The 22279-nt window shown below is 43.8% G+C and overlaps 1 protein-coding gene and 1 pseudogene across 1 annotated transcript in view; one reads left to right on the forward strand and one right to left on the reverse strand.

Moving 5' to 3' along the window:
• Nucleotides 1-22279, reverse strand: part of tspan7 (tetraspanin 7) — a 102746-nt gene that overhangs the window by 46169 nt on the left and 34298 nt on the right. The gene's annotated exons all lie outside the window — the stretch shown is intronic.
• LOC145353467 (dolichyl-diphosphooligosaccharide--protein glycosyltransferase subunit DAD1 pseudogene) lies at nucleotides 5926-6310 on the forward strand (annotated as a pseudogene).

The following is a 22279-nucleotide window of genomic DNA, read 5'->3' on the forward strand; positions in this document are numbered from 1 at the left end:
AATTTATTCAGCCTCTCCTCATAGCTCAACCCCCTCAACTCCGGCATCAGCCTAGTAAACCTCCTCTGCACTCCCTCCAAGGCCAAAATATCCTTGCGTGTGCGGTGACCAAAACTGCACACAGTACTCCAGCTGCGGCCTCACCAGTGCCCTATACAGCTGCAGCAAGACCTCCCTACTTTTATATTCAATCCCCCTCGCTATGAAGGCCAGCATCCCATTAGCCTTCCTGACCACCTGCTGCACCTGCAGGCTGGGTTTTTGCGACTCATGCACAAGGACCCCGAGGTCCCTCTGCACCGTCGCCTGCTGCAGTTTTTCGTCACGTAAGTAATAGTCCTTCCTACCATTATTCCTACCAAAGTGGACCAGCTCGCACTTGCCAACATTAAATTCCATTTGCCAGTTCCTGGCCCATTCGCCCAGCCTATCTAGATCCCTCTGCAGACTCTCCACACCCTCCGCGCAATTTGCCGTTCGATCAACCTTGGTGTCATCAGCAAATTTCAACACCATACACTCAGTTCCCTCCTCCAGATCATCTATATAAATGGTAAATAGCTGAGGCCCCAGCACCGACCCCGGGGCACTCCACTAGTCACCAACCGCCAATCCGAATAGCACCCATTGACCCCCACTCTCTGCCTCCTATTTGACAGCCAATCCTCTATCCACGCTAACACCCTACCCGCAACTCCATGCCCCCTTACCTTCTGCAATAATCTCTTGTGAGGTATCTTGTCAAACACCTTCTGAAAATCAAGAAAGACCACATCCACTGGCTCTCCTCTATCCACCGCCCTAGACACATCCTCATAGAACTCCAATAAATTTGTCAGACACGACTTCCCCTTAACGAAACCGTGCTGCGTCTGCTCTATCAAGCAATTCCCCTCATGATGCCTCGCTATTTCCTCCTTGATGACGGATTCTAACATTTTACCTACAACAGATGTTAAACTAACCGGCCTATAATTCCCTGCCTTTTGCCTGTCACCCTTCTTAAACAACGGCGTAACATTAGCCGTTTTCCAATCTTCCGACACTTCCCCAGAATCCAGCGACGTTTGGAAAATAACCACCAAGGCATCCACTATCACCTCCGCCATTTCTTTCAGAACCCTTGGATGCATTCCATCCGGTCCTGGGGACTTGTCCACAATCAGTCCCTCCAGTCTGTCGAGCACTGCCTCTCTAGTAACAATAATGTCATTGAAACCCTCCTGTCCTACCATCGTTCCATGGCTAACACCCGGCAAATTACTCACGTCCTCCTCCGTGAAGACCGAAACAAAAAAGTTATTCAAGGTCTCAGCCATTTCCCCATCCCCTACCACTAAGCCCCCCTTCTCATCCTCTAAGGGTCCAACATTCACCCTAGCCAGCCTCTTCCTTTTTATATATTTATAAAAACTCTTGCTATCCTTTTTGATATTAAGCGCTAGCCCAGCTTCATAGTTTCTCCTACCCTCCTTTATCAACTTCTTTGTCAATCTTCGTTGACTTTTAAACCTCTCCCAATCCTCTTCTCGCCCACTACTCTTAGCTACTCTAAACGCCTCCGCTTTTAACACTTTCCTTCACCTCCTTCATTATCCACGGCTTATTACCTCTCCTACGGTCCTTTTTAACCATCGGAATAAATTTCTGCTGAGCACCAAGAAAGATCTCCTTAAAGATCCTCCACTGCTCCTCAGCAGACCTACCTTCCAACGCGCTCCCCCAGTCAACATTCGCCAATTCTTCTCTCATCCTACCGTACTCCCCTCTGTTCAAACAAAGGACGCGTGTCCGGGAACCCACTTTCTCCTCCTCCATCTGCACCAGAAACTCCACCATACAATGATCACTCTCCCCAAGAGGATCCTTCACCACAAGGTCCCTAATTCTACCCGCCTCATTACATAGCACCAGATCCAAGATAGCTCACTCCCTTGTCGGCTCCAACACACACTGTTCAAGGAAACTATCCCGGCAGCATTCCAAGAACTCCTCGAGCCCACCGTGTCCAACATGGGTCAACCAATCAATATGTAGATTGAAATCTCCCATAATTATTGCCATCCCATTCCTGCACGCCGTACTTATTTGCGCGTTAACAGCCCGCCCCACCTCCAGATCATTATTCGGGGGCCTACAGACGACACCCACCAGCGTCTTCCTCCCTTTGCTGTTCCTAATCTCTACCCAGGACGATTCCACTTTCTGCTCTTTGGTTCCTATATCATCCCTTGCTACCACCCTGATGCTATCCTTAATCAGCAGAGCTATGCCCCCCCCCTTTTTCCTCTCGCCTATCCTTCCTAAACACTTGATAGCCCTGTACATTCAGCTCCCAGTCCCTGTCACCTTGCAGCCACGTCTCTGTAATGGCCACCAGATCATATCCATTTGTGCTGATCTGCGCCACCAGCTCATCCACTTTATTCTGAATGCTTCGTGCATTTAGATAAAGTGCCTTCATCCCAGCCTTCACCTGGACCCTATTTGCCAGAACGCCATCAACCATACTCACGCCCCCTACTCCCTTTATTATTGGGACATCCTCGGCCTCGTCCCTTACCTGTACCCTCTCCTTAACTTTAGACCCCGTAATGTCACCTACCCTCGCACCCTCCCCCCCACAATTAGTTTAAAGCCCTACCTACAGTCCTATTTACACGATACGCCAGGACTCTGGTCCCAGCACGGTTCAGACCAACCCCATCCCACCTGAACAGGTCCCACCTACCCCAATACTGATGCCAATGCCCCATAAATTCAAACCCATTCCTCCCACACCAATCCCTGAGCCACCCATTCACTTCCTTAATCTTAACAACCTTACGCCCGTCTGCACTCGGTTCACACAGTAGTCCAGAGATAACCACCTTGTCAGTTCTACTTTTTAATTCCATTCCCAGCTTTTCATACTCCCTCCCCAGATCCTCAGTTTGCATTTTGCCTACGTCGTTGGCACCCACATGTACTACAATGACCAGATTCTCACCCTCCCACTCCAGGTTCCTCTGCAGCCCAGATGTGACATCCTGGACCCGAGCACCAGGCAGACAACACACCCTTCTGTGCACTTTGTCATTGTGACAAAGGACAGTGTCAATACCCTTAACCCCACTGTCCCCAATTACGACTATGTTCCTTATCACCTTCTCTTTGCCTATATCCTGCGTCTGCATCACTGTACTGTGTGCAGTTTGCTCACCAACCTCACCTCCCTCGTTCTCGTCCACACTGGAAGCAAGAACCTCAAACCTGTTATGCAGATTGAGAGGCTGAGGCATCCGGTCCCCACCCTCCTTCCTCTGGTCCCCACCCTCCTTCCTCCTCTCAGCAGCCCCCTCTTGTTCCTGACCCTTAGAGTTAGCCAGTCCGGGGGGGTGGATGTCTCTTGCACCCCATTGACAATGGCACCCCCTCTCCCCCTGATGAGCCTCAGTGTCTGTAGCTCAGAGGCCAGCTCATCTATCTTGAGCTGGAGCTCCTCCAGCAACCTGCACTTACTGCAGACATGGTCACTGGGAAGGACCCTGGGGTCCACCAGCTCCCACATCATACAGAAACAACACATCACATGCCCCTCCATTATTCACTGTAGTAGTATTGAAAATTTCCACACGAACTTACCTGGCCCTTTTTCTCCCAAGCCCTTTGATCCTAAGCCCTAATAGCTCACTCTGCTTCCGTCTCACTCCTCAGCCCGCTCCGACGCTGCCCGCTGTCTACACCAGGCCTCCTTTTAAACCTGGCGCTGTTTTAAAGCCTGCTCACCCACAACTCCCTGCTATCCACTCCCTTAGAATTCTTAAAGCGGTAAATACAAAAAGCCCGCAAAAATGCTTTTAAATGATTTAAACAGTTCTACAAGGTAAGTTCTTACTACGAAAGTGCTTTAAACTTATTTAAACAGGTTTTTAACAGGTAATTTCTTATCTGACTCTCTGCTCCCTCACTTGTCTGCTCCAGCAAACAATAATAGAGATTGGCTAACTACCAGGAAACAGAGTTGGCATAAAGGAGCTTTTTTCGGTTGACAGGATGTAAAAGGTAGTGTGCCACAGGGATTAGTGCTGGAGCCTCAATTTTTCTACAATTGTGAAGAGGGCATAGTGAGGTTAAAAAGGGATGTAGTTAGGTTAACTGAATGGGCAAAGATCTGCAAATGGAATATAATGTGAAATTTTGGGAGGAAGAATAAAAATGAAGTTTATTATCTAAATGGTGAGAGATTGCAAAGCTCTGAAACACAGAGGGATCGGGATGTCCTAGTGCATGGATTGCAAAAGATTAGTAAGCAGGTATAGCAAGTAATTCGGAAAGATAAGATAATTTTTTTGGTGAGGGGAATTAAAAATAAATGTAGCGAGGTCATTCTTCTATTATATAGGGCATTGGTGAGACCACAGCCGGAATTGTCCGGCCATTCACACCCTGCCACCACTGCAAGCGAGGATGAAGAATGTGGTGCTCAGCCAAATCTCTTCACTGCAGTGAGAGCAGAGAATCCCGCTGGAGCAAACGGCTGGAGAATTCCAGCCCACATCTGTAGTTGTGTGCAATTGGTCTCCTTATTTATGGAAAAATGTGTTGGAAACAGTTCAGAGAACGTTTACTAGACTAAGATCTGGAATTCAAGGGTTGTTTCATGAGTAAAAAGGTTCGACAGGTTAGGCTTATGTCCGCTGGAGTTTAAAGAGTAAGAGATGACTTATTTGAAATATTTCAGATCCCCAGGTACCTAGACAGGGTGAATGTGGAAACAATGTTTTCTCTTGTGGGAGAATCTAGAAAAAGGAGTCACAGTTGAAAAATAAAGAGTCAACCATTTAAGACAGAAATTAGGAGAAGTTGTTTCTCTCAGAGGGTTGCGAGTCTTTAGAACTCTCTTCCTCAAAATGTGGAAATGCTGGTGTTGGACTGGGGTGGGCACAGTAAGAAGTCTCACAACTCCAGGTTAAAGTCCGCCAGATTTATTTGGAATCATGAGTTTTGGGAGCACTGCTCCTTCGTCAGGTGAGTGAGTGAAGTGCAGGAATGTAGAGATTACAATCAGATCAGCCATGATCTTCTGAATGGTGGAACAGGCTGTAAAGGCCACGTGGCCTACTTCTGCTCCTAATCTGTATGTTCGTATGTAACCCTCCATTATCACGTTTCCTGTAAGAAAGTAATCAAGAAATGCAGCATCTATTGGGGCATGTAGCAAATGCCATCCAGGGATAGTTCAATGTTTCTCCTTTCATTCTTTTCCCGTTGTCCAAAAACTGTCCAAAATCTCAACTGCCAATTAAACCCCTTCCACTGTACTAGCCAGATTATTTTCCCACCCTCCACCTATACATTCCACAATCACACATCCCAAGGTCAAAAAGAGAAGGTTAGAAACAAAATAATAAAGATAGAGTCAGAAAACAGGTCACAGGAACAACTCCAATAAAAGACAGAAAATGTAATAGAGCATATAGAGAAGCAAGAAGAAACCCTAGATAGATATCTACAATGGAAAGAAGAAATACCGAAATAAACACAATGATGCGAGAAACACAACTTACAAATCAGAATCTGTAATTTATCAGAAATGCAATACAAAACAATGACTTAAAAAGATTAATCCCATTTATTTATGTTCAAAAAATTTGTCACTGCTTCAGAGTATTTCCTTCCTTGACAAAAATCCAAAAACGGTCATTTCCTTGTCAACCTATATTTCTAGTACCCTCTGACCTACGGTTAGCAACTAGAAAATCCATTAATTTTGTTGGTAATTTTTTGTATGATATGCAATTTATCTTTGACGTCACACATTTATAATAGCCATGGTTGTGTAATGATTATAATACTGGAGATTTCCCACCATGACAAGCTGTGAAATTGAATTTAATTATATCTAGCAATTTGTGACCTAGCACAAAAGGCTTCTCTGTAAGGATGCACCGTTCTGTGCTGTCGGTGTTCAGCCGCTTTTCTCAGGAATATGTGACGGGGACACCTCTCCGGCTAAAGTTGCTGGGTCTATACTTGCTGTACATGGCGCTGAGCAGAGTAACTCAGTTCCTTTACCCTGCTGTTAGTGGCGCTGAGCGGAGTTGCTCAGTTCCTTTACTGCACGCTGCTGGATACCTTTCCCTTCAATTCCTTCCTGTCCATATTCACCACTTGTGTCGGGGGCGTTCGTGCTGGCAACTTGCTTGCAGATACAGATCAACCCTCAAAACAAAGGAGATTTAATTGCATCTCATCTGAGCAAGCAATTGCAGATCTTCTTTTTGCCAGCACCATTCTTCATCTTGTGGTGATGAACTTCATAGATTGAATGTACACATTGTCATGCGGCAGGAATAATGAGGGGAACTGGAACTCATACTGCTGCCGCGATGGATCGGTTTGAACTCTGTTTACACGTTTGTTTCATTCCGCATATATGTACAAAAATGAAAACATCTTTTACAAAGTGAAAATAAACCACGCTGGTTCAGTCGTGTCTTTCAGGAAAGAGATTTGCGTTGGGAAAATAATGGGACCGATTCTTCCAGCCCGCTGCACTGCTTGAGCAGCTCAGCAGGCCGGGAGACATCAGCAGAGGCCGCTTCATAGGCTTCCCAATGGGCACCACAGCCTCAGCGAATATCCCAGCCGAAGATTTCCAGCCTAATCAGCTCCACGCCAGAAATCAGTGTGGAGCTGATTAGCATATGGAAATCTTCATTTCCATTTCATTAACGGATCCAGGACTGAAGTCCAATGATGAAGGGTCATCTAGACTTGAAATGTTGCCTTTATTCTCTCCCCACAGACGCTGTCAGATCTGCTCAGAAAATCATTGCTGCTGTTCTCTGTGAACAATTTCCTGCGGTGCACCAGTAATATTTAACTAGACAAATACTTTTCTTGCTTTAACAAAATATATTTACCTATTTTTCAAAATGATTTGAAAAGAAACGATTGGACTAATTTTAAAAACTGTATTTGGATGAGGCTTGTGTCAAAAGTCTTATTTTAGAATAGAGACTGAATCTGTGATGTCTGCATAACGGGCCAGAAGCACAACAGGCAGCGATAGGACCAGAGCGAAATAAAGTTCAAGTGAGACTGAGAGTGACAGTGAAATAAAGTAAGTGTAGGCAAAGAGAGAAGAATGCATTCATGTGTTGGAGCTCACAATGGATGTGAAAAGCAACGGCAGAAAGTAATAGTACAGACTAGAGCTAAAGATCAGAAGGCAAAGATCTTCAGCATGCAGGAAATATTTCCCTAAAGATGTGCTGTAGTCTAGAGAGAAAGGATACTGGCAATTGGTGACAAGTCCGTGATTCCCTGTCAGTGATAGTGAAAGGGACTCTCATGACTCAGGATGCTTACATAGCTCTTGATGCTGTCTCCTCATCTGACATCCATCAGGTGCTTTGAACATCAATTAAACATCATCTTCTGAACTTTCACCAGATAAGACCTGACCAGATATAGTTACTCAGCAACTTGCTAATGTATGCACGTGTACCAGTTTGGGGAACTGTTGTGGAATAGATCAAATTAGGGTTTATTGTTGGTGTTTAAACAAACATGTCTGTCTTTTTTTCTTTATGTATATACCAAGTGCTTTCTCCTTTCAATAATGTCTCTTCCTTTATGTATTATCTTCTTACATATATATCTTATAATTGCCTTATTATTATAATCAATATTCAATAAAATTGTTGTTTTAAGCACAATACTTGTCATTCATACCTGTTACATCCAGAGTACAGCTTCAAAATTGACAAAGGCTTTGAAAGGGATTCTCATGACTCCTCACATCAGATACCCAATCCCATGTTCTAAATATGCAGGCCTCAAATTTTCCTTGAGGATTGGTGGCATATGTGTGGAGAAGGATAATTGATGGGAATAAGAATTGGAATAGGATCCAGAAAAGAAAATTCTCTGGTAATTTCACCGGGGCTGGGAGTGGGTGATAACTGTCACCTGATGTAAGAAAAATGTGGGTCTGGCCAGTGTAGTGTATTCCAGAATTCCCATTGGTGTGGCCTTTGGTGCTTTCAACATCATGCAATTCAGTCCCCAAAAGAAAGGAATTTACTTATTAAGTCACTGGAAATTAATGACTCTGATCTTATTTCTTAAATAGCAGAAACACCCCTATTATTGTTAACAATACTGGGTGGCACGGTAGCACAGTGGTTAGTGCTGGTGCTTCACAATGCCAGGGACCCAGGTTCGATTCCTGGCTTGCGTCACTATCTGTGTGGAGTTTACACGTTCTCCCCATGCGTTTCCTCCGGGTGCTCCTATTTCCTCCCACATTCTGAAAGATGTGCTGGTTAGGTGCATTGACTCGAACAGGTGCTGGACTGTGTTGACTAGGGGAATTTCGCAATAACTTCATTGCAGTGTTAATGTGACTAATTTAAAACTTTAACTTTATTCATTTATTCACAGGATGTGAATATCACTGGCAAGACAAGTATTCATTACTCATCCCTAATTGTCTGAGAAGATGACGATGAGCTGCCTTCTTGAACCACTGTAGCCCATGCGGTGTACAGTGCTGTAGAAAAACAATTCCAGGATTTGACCCAGCTACAGTAAAGGAATGGAGATCCAAGTCAGGATTCTGTGTGGCTTTCAAGGGGAACTTTCAAGTTCTGGTGTTCCCATGAATCTGCTGCTCTGTCCTTTGAGGTGGATGAGGTTTGCTGTTGAAGGAAGTTTGATGAGTTGCTGCAGTGCATCTTTAGATGGTACATACTGCTGCCACTATGCAATGGTGGTGGGGAGAATGAATTGTTAAGGTGGTGGATGGGATGTCAGTCAAATAGGCTGCTTTGTCCTGGATGGTTATTGAGTGTATTTGGAGCTGCATTCATTCAGGCAAGTGGTGAGTATTCTATCACACTACGAACTGGTGCCTTGTAGATGATGGACAGGCTTGAGGGAGTCAGGAGGTCAGGTAATGCCTTTGAATGTCAAGAGGGAAGTATTAGATTAATTCTTGTCTACACTTGTGTGATGTGAATAATGCTTGCCACTTATCAACCCAAGCCTGAATATTCTTCAGGACTTGCTGCATATGGACACAGACTGTTTCTGTATCTGAGGAACAACAAATGGTGCTGAATATTCCCACCTCTGACTTCTGATGGATGGGAGGTCATTGATGAAGCAGCAACAGATGGTTGGGCTTAGGACACTACCCTGTCGAGACCCTGCAGTGGTGTTCTGGAACTGAAATGACATACCTCAAACTATAAACACCTTTGTGCTGTGTACGACTCGAACCAGTATGAACCTGTGATTCCTGATTTCAAACAACACTCACTCTACTCTTCTCCTGCTCATTCCTCTCTCAAACTCTCCCTCCCCATGGACCCCCAAGCCCATCACAAACTCTCTCTCCCTCCTTCCAAAATGCAGCCTGACCCGCACACATACTCCCTCCCTGCAAGTCTGTAGCCCTGGTTAACCCCGTCACATGTTCACTTCTCCTCCACACCCTCACACTCTTCCCCCCAACCCCCTCATAGTCTCCCCCACTCCTCACACGCTTCCAATCTTCCCCACCTTGCCTGTCTGGGGTCTTCAAGGCAGCCTCCTGCCTCACTCGTTGTCTCCTTGTGCCCAGAGCTTGATTCATGTCACAGTGTGGCTGGCCTGCCCTAGTCAAGTTGCAAACCTGCTTGCCTTGCCTGCTTGGTGGCTGATGTCATCTTGTGACGATATTGGTACCTCACGCCTGCTCTGGATCAAATAACAAAGGTAAAACCTCAGTAGCCTCTGCTTCTCCCTCCTTGCTGAGTTGCCTCTCTTCGTCCCTCTCATGCACGTCTCAATTAACCATTCATACACTTTGGATCACTGTTTTCCTGCTCTTTCAGACCCATCAATCAAAGTCTGATTTTGTTCTGCATTGCCTGCTGATAGTGTGGTTGGAAATGAGCCTGTCAGGGGTACTGTCTTTAAGATGCAGCATTACACCAACGTTCAGTTCTGTCCTTTCAGAGGGACAGAAATGATTTCATGGAACTATTTCAAGGAAGGACAGGGACGGTTATCTTTCTAATGACCCGCCCAATCTTTCTCCGGCAAGCAACATCACTAAAAGCGATTACCTGATCATTAATACATTACAGTTTATAGAGCATGCAAATTAACTGTCACATTTTCTATATTACGACAATCACAACAGTCCAAACACACCTAAAGTGCATTAAGATATTCTGAAGCAATTAAAGGCACCGTGTAAACACAACTCTTTCTTTTGATTGCCAGTTGCATTATTTTATATTTTTTCTTCCTGTCCAAGTAGTATCTGCGATTATTTGAGGATTGCTAAAACAAGGCTTATGGTTACATGATTTTATTCTGGGGCAGAGCCAGGAGGCAAGCCCCAAGTCTGCGGAAGACAGAACAGGGACCGGACCTCACCTTGTTGGTGTTATCCTGCATCATTCTAGCAATCCAGCCAACTGAGTTAACCAACCCCCAAAACTAGAGTTAAATCCGTCAATAAAAGCTATGAAAAAATGTTATTCTTTGAAATTTGAAGGAACTCAATTTACCATTCCAATTGCCCAGAAGTTTATGTCCTTTATGGTCTTGATATTTATTTTCAGTCACATCATCTCTTACACAAGAGGTTTACCAAAGCAGCTGCTTCTATTTACATAAAGCACAAAACCTCACTATGAAGCTTGGAGGACAAACATACAGCAGGAAAATGAAGAATGCCTAATAAATTCTAGCAGACACTTGCATCAGTGTTTCACAGCAGTTCTATGTATTCAATAAATGTTCTTCAAATTTAACCTCTTTTGCCCATTGAAGTCAGAGGTCACCCTCTGTAAATGTTATGACAGGGCTTTATTAAGTCTATGTCAACAGCTTGGGTTCAATTCCTGTACCAGTTGGGGTTATTCATGAAAGCACTCCTTCTCAACCTTGCCCCTTGTTTGAGATGTGGTTAAATCACCACAAGTCAGCCCTCCCCCTCAAAGTGGAGTGCAACCTATGGTTATCTGAGATTATGGTGACTTTTTACAGAATATGTAAGGCACATGGAAAAGCCTGTGTTTATTGCTTGAAAAAAGCAGAAATCCAAATTTTTCTTCCAATTTGATTACCTGTTCCTAAATTGCAGGAACATATAATTCTGAGTATGCAAGTCATTGTACTTGTAATAACAGAAACAGTAATGAATTTTCATTTGAACCAGAATGATGGTTTCGAGCAGTCACTACAGCTGATGTTAGGTTAGCCGATCTAATTGATTTATTCCAATTATAACTTCTCAGATTTTGCACGAGAATGCTTTGATTGTTTTGGGAAAATATACTTTATTTATAAAATATCTGAAAGAACATTTGGAATATTTCAAAATGGCCATCACGCAAAGTGCGAAATATTCAAGATTTCTACAGAGGTCATGTTGCACTGAGGTGCTTCAATACAATCCAAGAAATGTTGCAGATATTTCAAAATGGTTATTACAAAGGGTGTAATGGTATTTAACTTGCCGACAATGATTAAATTGCACTCTGAAGTGCTTCAATACAATTGTGATACACGTAATATTCACCGTATATATTCAATGTGAGTCATGCCACCACGGGGGTTCTATACAAATCCCCTCCACTTGGTGCACTATGGCTGAAAGGTCTTAGAGAGTGACCATTCTCCATTGCACCTCTGCAGCAGCTGCCGCAAACTTTAGTGCATCAGTCAGCACATAGCTCTCGTCTAGGGAGTTATTGGTCACTATGATAAGTGGACATCGCACTGACAAATAGATTGCACTGGACCCAATAGTGCCCAATATCTCTCAGGTTAATCTTGTCCAGTGAACGGCCTGAAGGTGAGATACAGCCGATGAAGCCACTCAATACAGCCCTTGGAGCCAGTTTTAAAAGTGCAGATCAAACAAATAGGTTTGAATGGAGGATCCAGCCAGGAGCAGCTCCTCCAATTACAGGCGCATTCTCTCTTTGTTTGCCTCTGAGCCTCTCAGAAGCAAATGTAAGAAGAAGCAATTTGTGATTGGAAGAGTGGCAAACAGTTGCAGTTGTTGCTTGGGGCCCGGTGAGCATGGTCCAATGTGCAGAGATACTGGTGAGCATGGTCCAATGTGCAGAGATACTGGTGAGCGTAGGTCAGTGTGTGGAGATACTGGTGAGCGTAGGTCAGTGTGCGGAGATACTGGTGAGCGTAGGTCAGTGTGCGGAGATACTGGTGAGTGTAGATCAGTGTGTGGAGATACTGGTGAGTGTAGATCAGTGTGCGGAGATACTGGTGAGCGTAGGTCAGTGCGCGGAGATACTGGTGAGTGTAGATCAGTGTGTGGAGATACTGGTGAGTGTAGATTAGTGTGCGGAGATACTGGTGAGTGTAGATCAGTGTGCGGAGATACTGGTGAGCATGGTCCAATGTGCAGAGATACTGGTGAGCGTAGGTCAGTGTGTGGAGATACTGGTGAGCGTAGGTCAGTGTGCGGAGATACTGGTGAGCGTAGGTCAGTGTGCGGAGATACTGGTGAGTGTAGATCAGTGTGTGGAGATACTGGTGAGTGTAGATCAGTGTGCGGAGATACTGGTGAGCGTAGGTCAGTGTGTGGAGATACTGGTGAGTGTAGATCAGTGTGCGGAGATACTGGTGAGTGTAGATCAGTGTGCGGACATACTGGTGAGTGTAGATCAGTGTGCGGAGATACTGGTGAGCGTAGATCAGTGTGCGGAGATACTGTGAGTGTAGATCAGTGTGCGGAGATACTGGTGAGTGTAGATCAGTGTGCGGAGATACTGGTGAGCGTAGATCAGTGTGCGGAGATACTGGTGAGTGTAGATCAGTGTGCGGAGATACTGGTGAGTGTAGATCAGTGTGTGGAGATACTGGTGAGCGTAGATCAGTGTGCGGAGATACTGGTGAGTGTAGATCAGTGTGCGGAGATACTGGTGAGTGTAGATCAGTGTGTGGAGATACTGGTGAGCGTAGATCAGTGTGTGGAGATACTGGTGAGCGTAGATCAGTGTGCAGAGATACTGGTGAGCGTCGATCAGTGTGCGGAGATACTGGTGAGCGTAGATCAGTGTGCAGAGATACTGGTGAGCGTAGATCAGTGTGCAGAGATACTGATGAGTGTAGATCAGTGTGTGGAGATACTGGTGAGTGTGGCTTGTGGAGTGGCAATACAGGAGTGTGGCCCAGGAACTGGAGATACTGGGTGAATGGGCCTCAGTCATCTAGAGTGGTTCCCTGGTGGGACAGGACTCCTGCTGGGCAGAGCTGTTTGGAGCAGGGTTTAGGATAGCTGAGCCTCCAGAGCAGCCAGGATGGAGTAGAACAAGAAGCAGTGAGAGTGAATCCCACTGCCATCTTAGTAAGTGATTGACTGGAGAATGTGGGAGAGAGATAGTGTGAAGACATGAAGTGGAAGCCAGAGAGAAAAGAGCAAGTCAGAGAGACGGTGAGTGAGGAGGGACGGAGAGAGAGGTTAGGTGAGGAGGGAGAGAGTGAGAAGTTGGGTGAGGAGGGAGAGAGAGAGAGAGATGGTGATTGAGGAGGGGGTGAGTGAGGAGGGGGAGCATTAGGGTGAGGGAAGAGGGGAGGGAATGAGTGAGGCGGAAGAAAGGACAGGGGTGAGTGAGAGGAAAGAAAGTAAGTGGGGAGGGGAAGAGAGAGAGTGAGTGAGAAAGCAGGAGAGAGAGAAAAAGATTGATGAAAAGGGTGAAAAAGTGAGAGAGTAAGGAAGGTAATGAGGAAAAGAGAGGAAGAGGAGGGGGAGAAAGAGAGAAAAAAAATGAGGAGGTAGACAGAGAAGGAGAGAATGAGGAAAAGTCAGAGAGAGTTAGAGGTAAGTTAGAGTAGGGGTAAAAGAAAGAGAGAAGGTGAGAAAAGATCAGCAACGTGTAGTAAGAGAGAGAGAGAAAAAGTGAGTGAGAAAGAGTCAGAAAGAGAGGGATGGGGAGGGGGAAAGAGAGAGGTGAAGGAAGAGTGTGACTACAAGTCTTGCCCACTCTTATCCTCACCCACACACACTACCATTCACTCTCATCCGTTCTCCAGTGGATAAGGGTGAATGTATGACCAATCCAAGGCTGGATTATGAGCTGGTCGGATGCACTCTCATTCTATTATATTCTAATACCCATCTGGTATTTTCATCTGTAAGTTGTTGCTTTTCATACCTCATTTTCATTTTGAAATTCCTGTTTAATGTTGTGCAGTCTTTATCTTTCAAACGTTGAAATGTGTTCCCTGTCTCCACCATGCCAAAAGGTTGGACAAGCCTGTTTTACGTGATAGTGTGAGCCGGGGTAAAACTTCTGGTTACGTGTACTGGCTATGGCAATCTCACATGCATTTCTAATGTCTTTACAAAGAGCAGAACAAAAGCGAATATTGTAAGATGAAGCGTGACTGTAAAACAACAACCTGGTTTAATTTATATAAAATAAATGAATTAAACAGAATACAGTTTCAAAATGAGATTTATTAATTACTCTCACTTTGTGCCACACACAAACAACACAGACAGAATTTGGTCTTAGTCTAGTTCTGGCCCAATTTTACTGATGGATCTTTTTCTGTTACAAGCTGCATGGGTTTAAGTTAACATTGTTGTGACAGAGAGGAAGCACAAGTTCATGAAAGTGATACAAGAGTGGAGAAGGATAGCAAGAGACAGAGAGAAAACAAATAAAAAGAATTTGCATTTTTATAGCAGCATTCACAATCCTAGAGAATTTCACAACCGATTAAATATCTTTGAAGTGTGATCAATGTTATGAGGTTGACAATGCAGCAAATGAACCATGTAATACTGAGAGCTTGCGATTAGCTGAGATGGGGAGTGTGTATTAAGTGAAGCTGTGAATGAGGGAGAGGGGATGTGTGTGAGAGAGAGAGAGACAGACAGAGCAGTGCAAGAGAGATGGGGGCGAGAGAGAGGGAGGGAGTGAAGTTGGCGGTAGTGGGGGAGAGGTAGCAGGAGAGAGCCTAGAGGCAGGGGAAAAGGGAGCATGAGAAAGAAAAGGAGTGATAGAGATAGGAATCAACAAAGAGACAGAAAGAAAGAAATATGTGTATGAGAGAAGGGGCTGAGATGAGAGAAGAGGAGGGAGTGGGTGACAAGAATGCTGGCAAGTGAGGGTGAGAGTCTAAGAGAGAGAGGATATTGAGTGAAGATATGAAAGAAAGGGGCTGAGAGAAGGTGAATGAGAGATGGGAGAAGGGCATGGGTGGAATTGAGAATGAAGTGTGGGGAAGATGTGAGATGGATGGGGCAAGAGAGAAAGGGCAAGGAAAGGAGCATGAGAGAAAGAGTGGTCAAGTACCAGGGGCAACAGAGTGAAAGACAGGAGTGAAACAGAGGGGGTTAAGATGGAGGGCTTGAGAGAAAGAGAGATGCATGTACATCATTCTTGGGCACTTAGTATTAGAAAGAACTCAATCCATCAAAATGGTGTGAAATGCTTACAAGTATATGCAACAATCCTCGCAGTTTACTTCCCACACAATCCTTGTGTATAGAATTTTTTAAATACTTAAAATTAAAGACTGAAAGCTAGGTTTAAAAGACAGTCAAACTGCATCAAATAAACTATGCACTGGTGAAATATTTTCTTCTTATAATCTTAACTGATGTTCTTTAAATCTGACAAAACAAGTTGCAAGTTGCAAGTATGCGCTCCTGACGTATGGCTTACTGGATGGGAGGGCAAATTTTGGATTTTTACACAGTAGGACTGAACCTGCATATCCCAGTCTTGTCCTTTGAGGCTCCATGCCAGAAACCTCACTTTGCGAAATGTGCTCAGCAGATTCTTTACCTTCAGTGCCCTAGACAAAATAATTATAGAACATAGGACATAGAACATAGAACACTACAGCACAAACAGGCCCTTCGGCTCACGAGTTGCGCCGATCACATCAACACCTACCAATCCATAGACCTATCTATAACCCCCAATCCCACTAAATCCCATATACTCATCCAGAAGTCTTTTAAAAGACCCCAGCGAGTTCGCCTCCACCACCACTGACAGCAGCCGATTCCATTCACTCACCACCCTCTGAGTGAAAAACTTACCTCTAACATCACTTCTGTACTTGCCTCCCCGCACCTTCAATCTGTGTCCTCTCATAGCGACCATTTCAACCCGTGGAAATAGCCTCTGAGAATCCACCCTATCTATTCCTCTCAACATTTTATAAACCTCCATCAGGTCACCTCTCAACCTTCGTCTCTCCAGGGAGAAGAGTCCCAGTTCCCTCAACCTATCTTCATAAGGCATGCCTCCCAATCCAGGCAACATCCTTGTAAATCTCCTCTGTACCCTTTCAATAGCTTCTACGTCCTTCCTATAGTGAGGCAACCAGATCTGCGCACAGAACTCCAAATGAGGCCTGACAAGGGTCTTATAAAGTTGCAGCATTACCTCCCGACTCCTAAACTTAATCCCTCGATTAATGAAGGCCAGTACACCATACGCCTTCTTGACCACATCCTCCACCTGCGAGGCCGATTTAAGAGTCCTGTGGATCCGGACCCCAAGATCCTTCTGCTCTTCAACACTACTAAGACTCCTGCCCTTGATAGTGTACTCGTTCATCCCATTGGTCCTGCCAAAATGGACGACTACACATTTATCCGCGTTGAAGTCCATCTGCCACTTCTCCGCCCAGTCCTGCATCCTATTTATGTCCTGCTGCAACTTCTGACATCCTTCCAGACCATCCACAACACCACCGACCTTCGTGTCATCGGCGAACTTACTAACCCATCCCTCCACTTCCTCATCTAGGTCATTTATGAAAATGACAAACAGCAAGGGTCCTAGAACAGATCCCTGGGGCACTCCACTGGTGACCGACCTCCATGCAGAAAAAGACCCATCCACAACCACCCTCTGCCTTCTGCAGGCAAGCCAGTTCTGGATCCACAAGGCCAAAGCCCCTTGGATCCCATGCCCTCTCACCTTCTCAAGAAGACTTGCATGGGGGACCTTATCAAACGCCTTGTTGAAGTCCAAGTACACCACATCCACTGCACTTCTTTATATCAGTTTATATCACTTATATCAGTTTAATTCAATTGTGCCCAAGTCAGAAGGTTGTGGGCTTGAGTTTCCCCCAAGGACTGGATTCAGAATCAAAGCTGATATTTTAATGCAGTATAGGGAATGTTGCAGTGCCAGAAGTATTAGCTTTTGAGACATTAAACCAAAGGCCCATTAATAAATATGGCATTAGTTTAAGAAGAACATGTAGTTCTGATACCATGGCCAGCTTTCCCCTTTACATATCACAAGCACACCAGATTTGCAAGCTACTCTCAAACTCTTCAATTCTATATACAAAAAACTCAACTGCCCCTTTAACATTACCAAAAGGAAACTCAGATGAACCCATTCCTGGTCAGCCAAATATTCCACCTTCTATTGAAGGCAGTGGAGGGGGGGGTGGGGGTGAACTGTCACATTTTCCAGATTGAAAGATAGGAGAACCAAGCTCTTGTGCCCTTCATTCAGCAACTCCACAAGCATTTAGGCAAAACTCTTGCGATGGATTGGACATTGTCTGAATGTCTGAAAAACATCTCCCTGTCAGGTCCTGTTTTTTCAACTTGCAAATGACAAATGCTTCCATCACCCTCATTGGTACTGAGTTCCAGGTCTTTCCAGTTGCAGTGTAAAATAGTTTTTCCTCACATTCCCTCCTACATCTCTTGTCCAAAACCTGTGTGGCCTACTTCTTGTACTAGTAGCTAATGGGAACAATTTTTCTTTGTCATAATATTATATACTTCTGTGAGACCTCTTCTCCATTTCCTTTGCATCAGAAAGAACAATCCTAACTTCTCCAAACTAACCTTCTGGTTAGAATTCCTCATCCCTGGAACCAATCTGGGAAATCCCCTCTGCACTTTCTCAAGGGCACTTCCTAAAGTCTGCTGATCAGAATAGAATGCAATATTTGGTTTAACCAGAGATTGATAGAGGTTCATAAGATTATAAGAAATAGGAGCAGGAGTAGGTCATTTGACCTTTCAAGACTGCTCTGCCATTGAATAAGATCCTGACTGATCTGAATGTGGCCTTATCTCCAGCCCTCCATAATCCTTGACTCCACTGTCAATTAAAAATCTAACTAATTCAGCCTTGAATGTATTCAGAGATCTAGTTTTCAGCATCAGTTCCCTTCTTTTGTGCTTGAATGACGAAATTTGGATGTGCACAGATGAGGAAAGTTCGCCAGTGAGGGTTGGGGATGCTAATGATGGGTTGACTGTGCTTGGTTGTGTCAATGAAAATTGGCTGCAACTGGGGAAGCAAGTGCCCCAGGATCTTCAAGGACAACAACTGGTAAGTTGGTCAATGGACAGTCACTCATACTTTACCTCTGGAATTCAATTTCTTTATTTACATCTGGAACAAGGTGTAATGAGATGAGTAGATAAGCAGTCTGGAAGAACCCAAAGTAAGCGTTCATGAGCAGGTGATTAGTGCATAGGTGCTGCTTGATAGCACTGTATACAACATTTTCCATCATTTAGGTGATCTTTGGAAATTTTAATTAATGTTCCAGTACGGTTTGCTTGTTTCCTCTCCAATTTCTTCATGTTTTCTGGAAGTGCTGTCTTCTTACTCGGGTACGGTTCCACAGCCACAGGTTTGATATTGCACTTGTGGTGGTAATACTTAGTGGTATCCTGGAAGTTGAGCATTGGACAGTTGTGTTATAATGGTCAGCACAATTGTGCCAATCCACTTTCACTGCCATAGTTACTAGGGAGTAAAAAGAAGCAGGGACTTCAACTAAGCTTTCCTCTCCATACTGCAGTGACACTGAGGCCAAATCTATCACCTGTACTGTTAGACTGACAAAGAATAGGCATTAAAACGGCAGCTCTTTTACTGTCCATACCGATGAGTCAATCAGGGATGAATAAGGTGATGTTCCCACAAAGCTCATCTCCAAATTCTGTGGCCAGGGTCTCGGCGCCTCCCTTTGTGTCTGGATCCTGAATTTCCTAACTCACAGACCACAATCAGTAAGAACAGGCAGCAACATCTCCTCCACGATCATCCTCAACATCAGTGCCCCACAAGGCTGTGTTCTCAGTCCCCTGCTATACTCCTTACGCACCTATGACTGCGTGGCCAAATTACCTTCCAATTCGATTTTCAAGTTTGCTGATGACACCACTGTAGTGGGTCGGATCTCAAACAATGATGAGACAGAATACAGGAATGAGATAGAGAATCCGGTGAACTGGCGCGGCAACAATAATCTCTCCCTCAATGTCAACAAAATGAAGGAGATTGTCGTTGACTTCAGGAAACACAAAGGAAAACACGCCCTTGTCTACATCAATGGCGACAAAGTAGAAAGGGTCAAGAGCTTCAGGTTTTCAGGTGTCCAGATCACCAACAACCTGTCCTGGTCCCCGATGTTGATATCATATTTAAGAAAGCCCACCAATGCCTCCACTTTCTCAGAAGACTAAGGAAATTTAACATGTCAGCTACTAGTCTCACCAACTTTTGCAGATGCACTATAGAAAGCTTTTTTTCTGGTTGTATCACAGCTTGGTATGGCTCCTGCTCTGCCCAAGACCGCAAGGAACCACAAAAGGTCATGAATGTAGCCGAATCCATTACACAAACCAGCCTTCCACCCATTGACTCTGTCTACACTTCCTGCTGTCTCGGCAGAACAGCCAGCATAATTAAAGACCTCGAACATTCCCTCTTCTACTTCTTCTGTCAGGAAAAAGATACATAGGTCTGCAGTCAAATGCCAACTGACTCAAGAACAGCTTCTTCCCTGCTGCTGTTAGACTTTTGAATGGACTTACCTTGCATTAAGTTGATCTTTCTCTACACCCCAGCTATATCTGTAACACTACATTCTGTACTCTCTCATTTCCTTCTCTATGAATGGTATGTTTTGTCTGTATAGCACGCAAGAAACAATACTTTTCACTGTATGTTAATACATGTGACAATAATAAATCAAATCAAAATGTGCTCATGATCCCTGTGGTCATTAGGATAGCTACCCAGGAATTATGAACTTCTTCACTACGCGCATTGAATATGAAAGCTGTTTAATCTGTTGATATTAAAACTCTGGACAAGAATTGTGAAACTTGTATTTGTTTACAGCATTTACATTTCTCACCTAAAACGTGTCTCAGTAAGAAACAGGAATTTTAATCTTCCTTTCCAGCTAATTCAGATCTTTTTGATAACAAATATATATTCAGGGCTGACTATTACCTGAGGAACCCCACAGAATGAAATGCTACTTTCAAGGTGGCAGGGGGAAACTTTTAAAAAATGTAAAAATCTAAATTTGCCATTAAAAAAAAACCTTGTTTATAAGAAGTCACACAAACAGACTGTTCGTGGATAGTTGGTCTATTGTGTACTTCTCTGATAGTTCAGTTCTGATTTGGACATAAAAATTCATCTTCAGCTTGTTTCGCTTCCCCACCCCCCACACCTGTTCCATCGTGAATACCAGCCTACTTGCTGAGTGCAGGTACTTATGGAGCTGGTTTCATTATCAAGACTGTGTGAAGGAATTGGTTATAGGCAAGTCAACACACAATCATTCAGGCTCACTCTCACTGAATGCATTCCGAAATGAAACATTCCCTTCTGCTCACATTCCACGGTTCCTATCTAATGAAAACACTTCTATATTTGGATTCATCCCCTGTACCTCAGTGACCCTTAATTCGATATGAATTAAGGGTCATATCTTAATGATCCTTAAGATATCCTCAGGTGGAGCCTGCTTCTTATAAATTATCCTGTGTCTTGTAGATGTGATCACATTAGTTGGGAAAAACTTCCTCAATGTTCATTCCAGCAGACGTAAATAGAAAATGCAAATGTGGAATCTGTGCTGATCTGATTGTTAAATCCCACTCACTGGTAATAACAGGATGGCAAACAGCGTTTGGCTTATTCGGTACAACAACAAACACAAAAACAAATAAGTGACAAATACCACACGACCAGTTTGCATTTTCATCAGTGTTTGCTGAATTCCCCTGTTTTATCTCAGAGTTTAACAGCTGTAGCTCGGTAGAGAATTGATAGGGGCTTTAACAGGAGTGAGAAAATAAGGCCAATAAAAGAGATGGTGGACAAAAAGCACAAGTGGGTAGAATTTCCACTTTGGGCACTACTGGGAAATTGCAGCCCAAACTAATACTGATTAGACTACAGCTCAATTTCTGATAATATTATTTGCAATATTCACAAATGTGAAAACTTTCATGGATCAACACAACTGGGCAACATAATTGGACATAATTACTTTTTTTCTTTCCATTAAAAAGCATTCCTTTATTTATTTCAGAGTGGTAACTTGGTGAAGTTTCATTAATACAACTAACAATGGATTAATTGTGAAAAATAAGGATTCTTAATATGTCCTTCACCAGTGAGTAAACCCATTCAAAACAAGTGAAAATAATTTTTAAAAAACTATACTGAGCCATTTACTACTTTCATTGTTGTACACAAGTCAGTTCTTTGGAAAAGTAAATTTTTTTTTACTTGGAAACATTTCTGAAATGTGCCTGCGCATTGAACATAATTTAAACAGCTTTCCTAAACCAATGCAATCAATCAGTGAATCTTGCATAGTTAATCTGGGGATACTATTGTAGTCATGATGTGGATATGCCAGCGTTGGACTGGGGTAAACACAGTAAAAAGTCTGACAACACCAGGTTTAAGTCCAACCGATTTATTTGATAATACACTCACTAGCTTTCGAGGTTTCGAAGGGGTTAACCTCGAAAGCTAGTGAGTTTACTATCAAATAAATCGGTTGGACTTTAACCTGGTGTTGTCAGACTTTTTACTGTGATAATATTGTAGGCAGAGCGTGAACAGGCAAATATAATCTTATAGCTAAAATAATCCTGGAAAACTCAAACACAACTGGTTTTATGTGAAACTCACCAATGTATAAACTCCCTGCTCTTTTGTGCTGGTTCAACCAATTCCATTTGGTGTGCACTCATACTACCAAGTGTAAAAGGAGCAGAAACTCAAACAAAATTGTTCAAACTTGAGTGGATACACCCTCCCAGTCAGTGGATTTCTGGAAATAGACTATTTCTACATGACAACTTAATTTAGATATTTGCATTCTTTGATATTTTGAACACTTTTTGTTACCCATGCTTAATTGTCCCTGAGAGAGTGGTGGTGAGCTGCCTTCTTGAATCGCTGCAGCTCATGTGGTGTAGGTACATTGATAGTGC

This window comes from Carcharhinus amblyrhynchos, chromosome 15 (assembly GCF_965287045.1).
Source record: "Carcharhinus amblyrhynchos chromosome 15, sCarAmb.v2.hapA, whole genome shotgun sequence".
Taxonomy (NCBI): domain Eukaryota; kingdom Metazoa; phylum Chordata; class Chondrichthyes; order Carcharhiniformes; family Carcharhinidae; genus Carcharhinus; species Carcharhinus amblyrhynchos.